Genomic DNA, 9,614 nt, shown 5'->3' with positions numbered 1-9,614 from the left:
TAACAACATCAATTAGCACTGATGATTTAGTGCTTAGTAAATAGTGGTTCCAGAGGGTCAGAGTTAGGATTACTGGTGTATTTGATACAGGAAGCTGTTAAACAGGTTAGGTTGTGCTTCTGAAGCAAAAAACATTTCATATGGCCTGGGAAAAAAAACATCCTGTGTGAATATTTAAATAGGGACATAATCAGATGGTAAAATGAAAGTCTCGTGGAATAGAGAGGGATTAGCAGGAAAGGAAGATGACTGTAATGAGTAAATAGGTAAATATGCCAAGCAGTTCTTTTAAAGTGTTTTTGTAAAACTACAGTAGCTTCCTGACAGGATCATCTAACTTCACACGGATGTCTTACACGTTCCTTAAGACAGCTTGACAGGAACGTCTTTGCTTTAGCCTTAAACAGAGGATTCTATGATTTTATATAATTGTTTAAAATCCTGAAGCACGTTGACAGTCAAAGCAGTGGTCTGTTTTAGGACAATAATGAGGAATGTAAGGGGCGCATGAAGACACATGTGGAAAACAAAAGGTGCACATTTAGAACTAAAATCAGGACGTCCCTCTCTAAACAAAGTTTTGTGGAGGTCTGGAGCAAATTCTCTAGTGATGCTATTGAACCTGATACCTCATCGTCCTTCAAGAAAAATGCTGGAGAAGATCTTCTGATCAATAGGCTGCTAGTCACCAAATGAGCAAGACAGGATGAATGGTTCCTCTCTTTTGTAATCTTCTGTTCTTACACGTGCTTAATTGGATTTCAAGGAGTTCTTCAATTTTCAGTAGGGTTGGCATTTATTGGCAGACTCCATCTATGCACAATCAATGCCTGATTAAGTGGTCTTAACCATAATGCGCACCTACTGAGCAGACGTACTGCACCTACTGTACTGTAGTTCATTTGTACTGACACACTGTGACTCAATGGCTCTAGTACAGTTTGTACATAAGCCTTAGAGCACCTACTGTAGCTATTTCAAAAAAATAAAATGTTTGTTTCTAGATCTTCTAAGGTTGAGTTATACGACCCTTAAGCTTAAGATACTGTAAATAACCTTGAAGGGTATGGTTTTGGAAGTTTGATTAATTCTGGTGTCCAAACCAGGAAAAATGCGAAACTCCATGCTGTGTGTCTCACAGTGGGAGCACTAATAAGTATATTTCAGTTCAGTATGGTATAATTTACTGTAAACAGAAACATGAATCCAAGCAGGGAACTTTCTTAAAAGTTCAACACAAAAAAGTCTCTCTTGTGACTGCACTGATGAAATTGATGCTGATGCTAAAACTGTTCCTCTAGGGCAAGATGGTGTACTCTTGGCATGTACAGCATGTTGTAGGGAAAATAAGGAAAATAAAAAACACTAATGGATGAACCATTACTTAAACGTAAAAACGTTTGCATACCTTAATCAGGGACCTGTGTCTAACTTTAGGACACCTAGAAATGAGGCATTTAGAAAGTGTTTTGGAACAAACTCTAGTATTTCTGTGCAAACAAATAACCAATATTCCAGATACCATGCTTTACTTCTGCTATCTTTATAGCAACTGCACCTAAGGCAGTCAGTACTGGTTGTGTTGTTCTTGCTGTTAAACATTAACATGACAGATTACCTAAATCTGCAGAGCTTTATTTTTCAGTTGTGTCAACAAATACAGTACAGATATGTTGAGCAAGTCTTCTGTTTGAATGTCTTACTGGAACTCAGTTTGACCCACATACCATGAATGGACACTTGAAAACACTGGCTTCCTGCGGAACAACTTGAAACATTTTGAATGTTTAGATATTGTATACAGACTTGCTGATAAGAGCTTTTTGTGTTGCACCGTCTGATAAGGTGGTTCCTGTATTATAGTATGCAACAACATGAGAAAACAAGTATGTGAAAAACAGGCAAAGTTTGTAGGTATAGTATTTACAAGATCTGCCATTTGTGTTTTGAAACTAACACATCCTGGTTGTTACATTTTTTGGCAAGGTTTGCAAATTCCGCAAACCTTCAGTTGTGCAGGACACCTTATATGGTAAATGTTTTTTGGTCTCATTTCCTTGTGCTATATGTAACCTTTTGAACGTTGTTGTTCTTTTGGGCTATCTTCAAATTCACATGCTCAGGAACCGTACAAGAATGCAGACATTTACCACTGATGCACTCTGGAAGTGTTAGGAAAATACAAAAAAAAAAAGTCAATCCCACTCTGGATTATACACTTTTCCACCTTGAAAAATTAATGTTTTTCTGTACGTCTGCCTGGATAAATCAGAACACAGCACTTAACCAACTAGCAATGTGGAAGCCTGCAGCCCTTCATTTTTAAATAAAATGGGCACACATTTACTGTATACAGAAAGGATTTTACCAACACAGAGTTCACGGACAAATATCTGTAAACTCACAAACACTTTGCTCCATGCATGCCCCCTGTTTCTGCTGTTTTAAAGATTAAGTATTACTCTTGTAATAATAAAGAGCATTACAAGACCAGATGCAGGTAAAGACACTTGAGCACCTTTTAATGTAGATGATTACTTGAATGGAATATGATTACTTTAGTTGGGTACTGAGTCTCCTGACTCTCTGGTATAGGAATCCCAGAGGAAAAGAGCAGCAGTCGGGCACAATCATGAAAATTCACTTGAGGGTATAAATACGAGCCTTTAGGAGACTAATTCCCCAACACCCATCCTGCTAAAGTTCAATCATCCCACTAGACAAGCATATCAGTGAATGTTTCCTTACGTCTTTTTTTACTTTTATGACTGGTGTTTGTTAATTTTGCAATACAGGAAGGGGCTTGTTCTGCCGTTTGTTTAAAAGATGGTTTTACCTCTTTTAGAAGGTGGATGGCTACTGTGTGTGTTTTGTCCCCATGGTTACCAAAGGTCACTGTAGTCACTAGACTCTTCTTATTTCTTCCCCACCTTGTCTATTAGAGGTAAATTCTGTTAAAATAAACACATAAGTCTTTTCATAAGAAGCATCCTCAAGCTCAATGTTTCCTATTTTGTATTACAGTTTGTTTTTTGCTAACTGCATGCAACATCCTGCACTTTCCCTTAAAGAACATCTGCCAGGTGTACAGTTTTTGCCTAGTCTAAGGTTTTATCTGAATCTTGTTCTAAATTCAATCTATTCATTCATTAGTGGTTCTAAATTTCTTAGTTGGGCATCATCTGGATGACATTTTAGGAGTTTCACTATTTTACAGACTAGAGTATTGATATAAATTAGAAAATGCAGTGGGACCTAGTACAGATCCCTGTGGTACCACACTCATTACACCACCCCATTCTGAGCATTATGCTCATATCCCTGTTGTTTTCTATCCAGAAACACATTCCCAGTCCAAGCACGAGAATATCTCTGAATGCCTACTTCCTGTCATTTGAAAATTAATCTTTCATGAATAAATTCATCAGAAGCTTTTTGAAAATCTAAATACACCATATTGTCTGCTAGTTATTGAAACAATGCCTTTAAGTTAAGAATCCATGTTGACTGCCCATGTGGATGATCCTGTATATTTTTATTTGTAGATGGAAAATATTGTTTCCATAACGTTACATGCAACTGAAGTCAGACTTATTGGTCTAAAATATAGTTACATGATTCATCTTGTCTATAGATGGATCATGCAATAGCAGTTCTCCAGTGCATGGTACAATACTTACCATAAGGAACAAAAGCAGGTTGGAACTGTTGCAGCTGGGAACACTGTCCTCAATTACAGTTATCTGTATCGTTAACTCAGTGATCACAGCAGCAGTTAAATTCAAGCCAGAATTTTTATTTTCCCATAATACTCCATTAATTATAATAGTGCAAACACTCAGTATAAAAGTTGCAATAAGAAATGTACATTCACATTTCACATTTTAATCAATCCACTTTTAACATAAAAATAGGACAAATATTTAGTTGTTAATATTAGTTTACCAATTTTTGTAAAAGACTGGAAGATACTCTACAATATCATATATACAAAATCGACCCGTATTATTTATGAAAATATCTAATTCACATTAAAAGCCTACATGTTTACCAGTGGTTGTATACTGAGATAAATGTACAGTTATGATTACAAAAATTAAGTAGTAGGCCACAATATTTATAAAATATAACACTTTCAGCCTACGTTTTTTGCTGCTAAAGCTAGAATACTGTATGTGTCTCATTTGGCCCCTGAAAACAAACAGCCCACAGAAACTACAGCGCAGCCAATACTTTGTTCGTGCACAGAGAGCTGTCTAGTAAAAGCAGAAACAGTTGGAACCTCAGCAACCACTGTGCAGCATGACTTTGAATTGATAGCCCGCCTTGAATGACAGAAATATGATCGAGGATGTAACTCAAAGCTCCCCTTTTGCAGCCTTTCAAGATTAACTATTAATGTGCCACTCCTCACGGGAAAACCAAGTGGACTGCATCTGTGTCATCTTCGACTGTGAGCTTGAACAAGCAGGGGCAATGGGCCTCCCTGAAGCTTCCAGCCAGTGCTAATTTAAGGGTGCTCTCTGAGCAAAACGAATGCAGCCTTTTCCATTTGAATACCATGCCTGTGATGATAGAGCGCACCTGCTTTAGGCAAGGCAAAAAATGAAAACTGGAATGTGATACAAAACTTCACTTAAATTCCGATTTAAAAAATTAAATTGAAAAAAAGTGGTGTGGTAGTAGTAACTAGATACCACTTGGGAAAAAAACACCACTATTCAGCCAGACAAGCAGGTTTCTATCTTAGAACATCTTGGCAATTTTGGTAAAAAACAGTCTTGGCACATTAAAAGTTAAAATAACAAAACTTGCGTTTAGTAATGCCCTGAATTAAAAATACAGAGAAAAGCAAGCACTGAGGTCCTTCTAATCACATTGCGTCATTGAAGTTCATGGTTAGCTCAAATCGAACATTTGCTCACTCCCTGTGAGCCTCATACTACACGGCTCCATGCTGAGGCTCTGGCAATGCGCCAGCCAAAAGGGAGCTGGAAAACATAAAAAACCCCTACAAAACCAGTGAAGTTCAAGTTTACATTCAAGTAGGCATTTGACGCCATCATGCATTACAACTAAAGCAAAGTTTATTTACCAGTCCATGCACATAGACACAAAAGAGTCAGGTTTTCAGAATTGTGGCTACAGTAGAGCTTCACACTGCAGCTGCAGGATCCATTAAAAGAGTAAGGCTGGAACTCAGTGACATGCAGAACCCCAAAACAGAAACACCTTTGGAGACAAAGCAGGAACAGCTTATGCTCTAAAGCTATAGACAGTTTGAGGGGAAGCGAGAGGGCGGGCACTTTGTTTTCCATCGCTAGATTAAGGTTTGAGGGAAGAGCCGATAGAAACTGTATAAAAAAACACTTGCTTACCATCAATAAACAGGAGTTCGAAATAGAAAACAGCAACCACAATGAAATTATACTGAATTAAGGAAGGACATAGGAATTAGAATACAAAAATGACAGCAATGGACTAACACAGCTATCATTAACACGCTTTCCCAGGACAAAAACACACGTGTGAGAGAAGACTGTTGCATGCCCAGACAGAGTTTCTTGAGAGAAAGTATGTATTTAGTGTTTGTTCAGGGAGCCCAACATAATGCTATTACCACATATGCAGTTTACATTTTATTGCTACTGTATAAAAACAGAAATTATTCTGAAACAAAATTAATTTTAACCTCGATTCTCTAGTACAACAATGTCATGTTGGCAGCAAGTGCATTGTTCACTTTCACTAGAATTAGTGTTCCAGCTGAAAACAGAGCTAAATTCTTTACTGAGCCGGACAAAGGCAAACAAGCAAAATTATAAATTATAATATTTAAAAATGTAACTAAGCTTCCTTTAAATTGATTACATTTGACTTATTATATTTTAGAATATTTTATACATTTATTGATTATGAGGATGATAGTCATTATTATTGTTGTTTTAATAACAGTTATTATTATTTTGCACATCCTCATAATCTTTATTTAACTAACAATAAGTGAAGGCCTTTGGACTTCTAAGAGAAATGAAACATATGGGCTTTATAAAGCACATAAACTTATATAAGTTTGTGTTAATTAGAAAAACTGATATAACTGAGTAAAGGTCTTTACAATTTGTATAATTTAAAATGTGTGGTTCAACTTATTTACAAACTCACTATATTACATTTAAGAATATTTAAAAGGCAAACATTTTAAACACTGTACAAAGTTAAAAATAAATAAGGCAATAAACCATTATATATATTGAATGGAATGTCAAACATCTGACTTCAAAGACAAATGTGCATTTTTTCCTGTGTCCACTAGATGGCAGTCACGGGGTACAGCAAACATGCAAAGGCTCATGCAGAGGAACGGTGACAGTTTGTCTCTTAGGTCTGTCAACTTTGAAACAGAGTCAAAAGGATGACACGTCACACGTTTAAATCAGTAATTCGGCTGTCTATTTTTTAGAAAGCCCACTGCTGTATTATTTAATGGATTGTAAAACAACCTCACGTTATGAGTGTGTTGTTTCAAGGAGTCAGGACCTTATACTTCTTTGAAGTGCTTCTGTCTCTTCTTTTTTGTATGAAAGTGTTCACAGGTTCGCTTTGACACCAAACACGCTGTGCACAATACGGATCGAAAACAAGGTACTGTGGATTAGTATAAGAATACCATGCTCCAATATGACACAAATCTATTCAAAAGCAAATAAAATACAATTTTTGGAGCAGAAGCTAATTATTTCTTAAATCATTTCTTAGGTATGATTTGAATGGTTAACCTGTTTTACATTTCAAAGCTATTTTGAACCCCGTGGAAACTACTTCTGTAAATCACTTCCCCGTCTGGTTCAAAGAGGTGTACCTGTATCCGGAGGTATTGCAATGTTATTTTTAAATTTTGAAACAGTTGTAGGTTTACCGTAGACTAGGGCTGCCAGAGAGAAATCTAACACCTTCAGAGCACTGTAATTCAGGTCAGCAAACATTCACGTTGACAGTTCCTTATTACGCCTTCTCAGATCAATCACACAAACTGCATTTGACATTCCTTTCAAAAGCGTTGGCCAGAAACTGCATTTTTTAATAGCAATCCAGTGTATTTATCGTGAATAGAAAACCAAGAATTTATCACTGCAATACAAAATCCTTACTTTAAAAAAGAAAATGTATACTAATGCAAAAAACAATAATTTGATTAACAATAATGTCAAGGCTTTGAAAAAGCCAGTACTATTCTTTGCTAAGCAACTTCCCATTAAGAAAACATAATGAGAGACACTTAACATCAGACTCTGTCAGAGATTATATTAATACAAAACAACCCAGGGGCAAACGGTTTCAAATCCAGCCCCAAATGACATCAAACTGCTCTATTAAGACATTTATTCTGGAAGGTTACAATTTATTTGTTCCTGAGTGCACACTGTAAGAGTGAAGCATACACCTGTTCTCAAGATTTTCAAACTGTATCTATATAATAAAATACCTTTTGGACAATATGTTGTCCATAAGAAAACAGGAAAGCTGACGTTATCTGTTTGCTTTCTGAATTTTTTAAAGTATTGTATAACATTTGTTATCTAAAAAAAATAAGTGATTTAGCTAATTCATTCTTTTGCTAATTTGTGCATTCTTTTTTATATTGATTATTAATTTAAAATTAAGTAATAGCTTACATGTAATGGCAGGCATTGCACAAAAAGCAACTTATGGGCTGAAATGCAGAATGTAGAATAGTTACCACAGATATTTGGACTTAAACATTAAAAAAAAATAAAAGTATCAGTACTTCCTGCAGGTAAATTGGAAACAATGTCAGCATATTATGTTTCATAACGCAATTCTGAATTATATAATTTTATAAATTGGTTATAAGCATGTATATAATATATAGTATTTATTATAATTTTATAAAGTGACATTTGGGACATTTTACTTGTTGAAGGTGATAGGTTATGAAATACAGTAGATTATGACGACATTACAATAAGCAGAAAAATAGGCAACAAACTACAAAATGAGAAACAGCTGTAAGATGTAAGGGATAACTGAGTAAAAGCAAACTCTCATTGTTTTAACTTGCCTATGGATATTTCAGCATTCTTCAACACATAACCATCTCTTATTAACAGAACATGACCTCATCAATACACTCTCAAAAGCATACTGACAACCCAATGTGCAGTCATTTTTCTAGGCAAGCTGTGCATCCATTTTTCATCAACATGAAAATGATGAAAAAGTTTGGTTTCCATCTCATCTTGCTCCCTGCAGAATATATGCTCCCACAGATTCTGCAGTATTGTATTTTTCATGGCACTCTGTGTTACAGGAAAAATAATCCAAAAGCCTTGCTAAAATTCTGCACTGATGATCTTTCATATCTATTGGTTTTGTGTTTAGATTCAGCACATGCTAGATGAATTGGCTTCATCACTCTGCTCTCCTCCCCACTGAGAGCTGGTGTGTGGGGAGCGTTCTGGCGCACTATGGCTGCTGTCGCATCATCCAGGTGGGGCTGCACACTGGTGGTGGTGGAAGGGATCCCCATTACCTGTAAAGTGCTTTGAGTGGAGTGTCCAGAAAAGTGCTATATAAGTGTAAGCAATTATTATTATTATTATTATTATAACTTATGTGTAACATTTTGAAAGAGAAAAGAATTGTCTATTCAAAGTTACCAACAGATTTGATTTGTAAGTCGGTACAGGTTGGCGGGATTATCAGGTGGTACATACAGTACCTTCCTTAGATGCACAGTTCTCCTCGCAAAGATTTAATTTCAAGCAACCATCACACTGAGTTTCACATCAATGACTTAAGAACATTTTCAAAGAAGAGAGTACTGTCTGTTCAGAGATGCTGTGATTAAGGGACTTAGAGAGAAGAAGAACAAACAATATCACCATCTCTTAAGTTCTGTAGTTTCTAAGCTTTTTATCAACACCTTAAGCGTGAAAATGCCTGTAATGATATCTTAAGGTTTTAAAAATACTGTAAGTTGAACATCTGAACATTTGAACATGAACATTTGAGCATCATAATATTTTCAAAGAAATATGTTAATTTCCCTGCAAATAGGACTTCATAATCTCTACCTGGTCTCAGAAGAACTGACTCTGAGGGTGAAGGATCAAGACCTTTCATTCTTCAATTTCAGATGAGTAAATTGTTTCAACAGCAGTAAATCAGAACTCCCTAAACCCGTACTGATCACCATTAGACACTGTTATGGCCTTAATTTGCATTGATCTGCATTTTGACCATAAGCATATACAATTTCTTAATTCTTGAAAATAAAAAAGTATGTTTGTGCTGTTAAGTGACAATTGATATTGGATACTAATGTTCGATTAACCAGACTGCACTGTGAAGCATCAGATTCCAAGCACAGCACAACCCAATTAAAAAAAAAAACTGGAAAGCAAACTTAAAAATTGTCATTATTTGAAATAGAAAACAATAATACCTAGCATGATTATGGAACAATAATATTGTATATTTTGAGCCAGGACTCCTATGTAAATATCAATAAGAATGGTTTAAAAATATGCCTGGTAAATCCTTGTAATAAATACAGTTATTACTGTAATATCAAAAGCATACTCCACATA

The sequence above is a fragment of the Lepisosteus oculatus genome, chromosome 6, assembly GCF_040954835.1.
Source record: "Lepisosteus oculatus isolate fLepOcu1 chromosome 6, fLepOcu1.hap2, whole genome shotgun sequence".
Lineage (NCBI taxonomy): Eukaryota > Metazoa > Chordata > Actinopteri > Semionotiformes > Lepisosteidae > Lepisosteus > Lepisosteus oculatus.
This window is presented reverse-complemented; position numbering follows the sequence as displayed.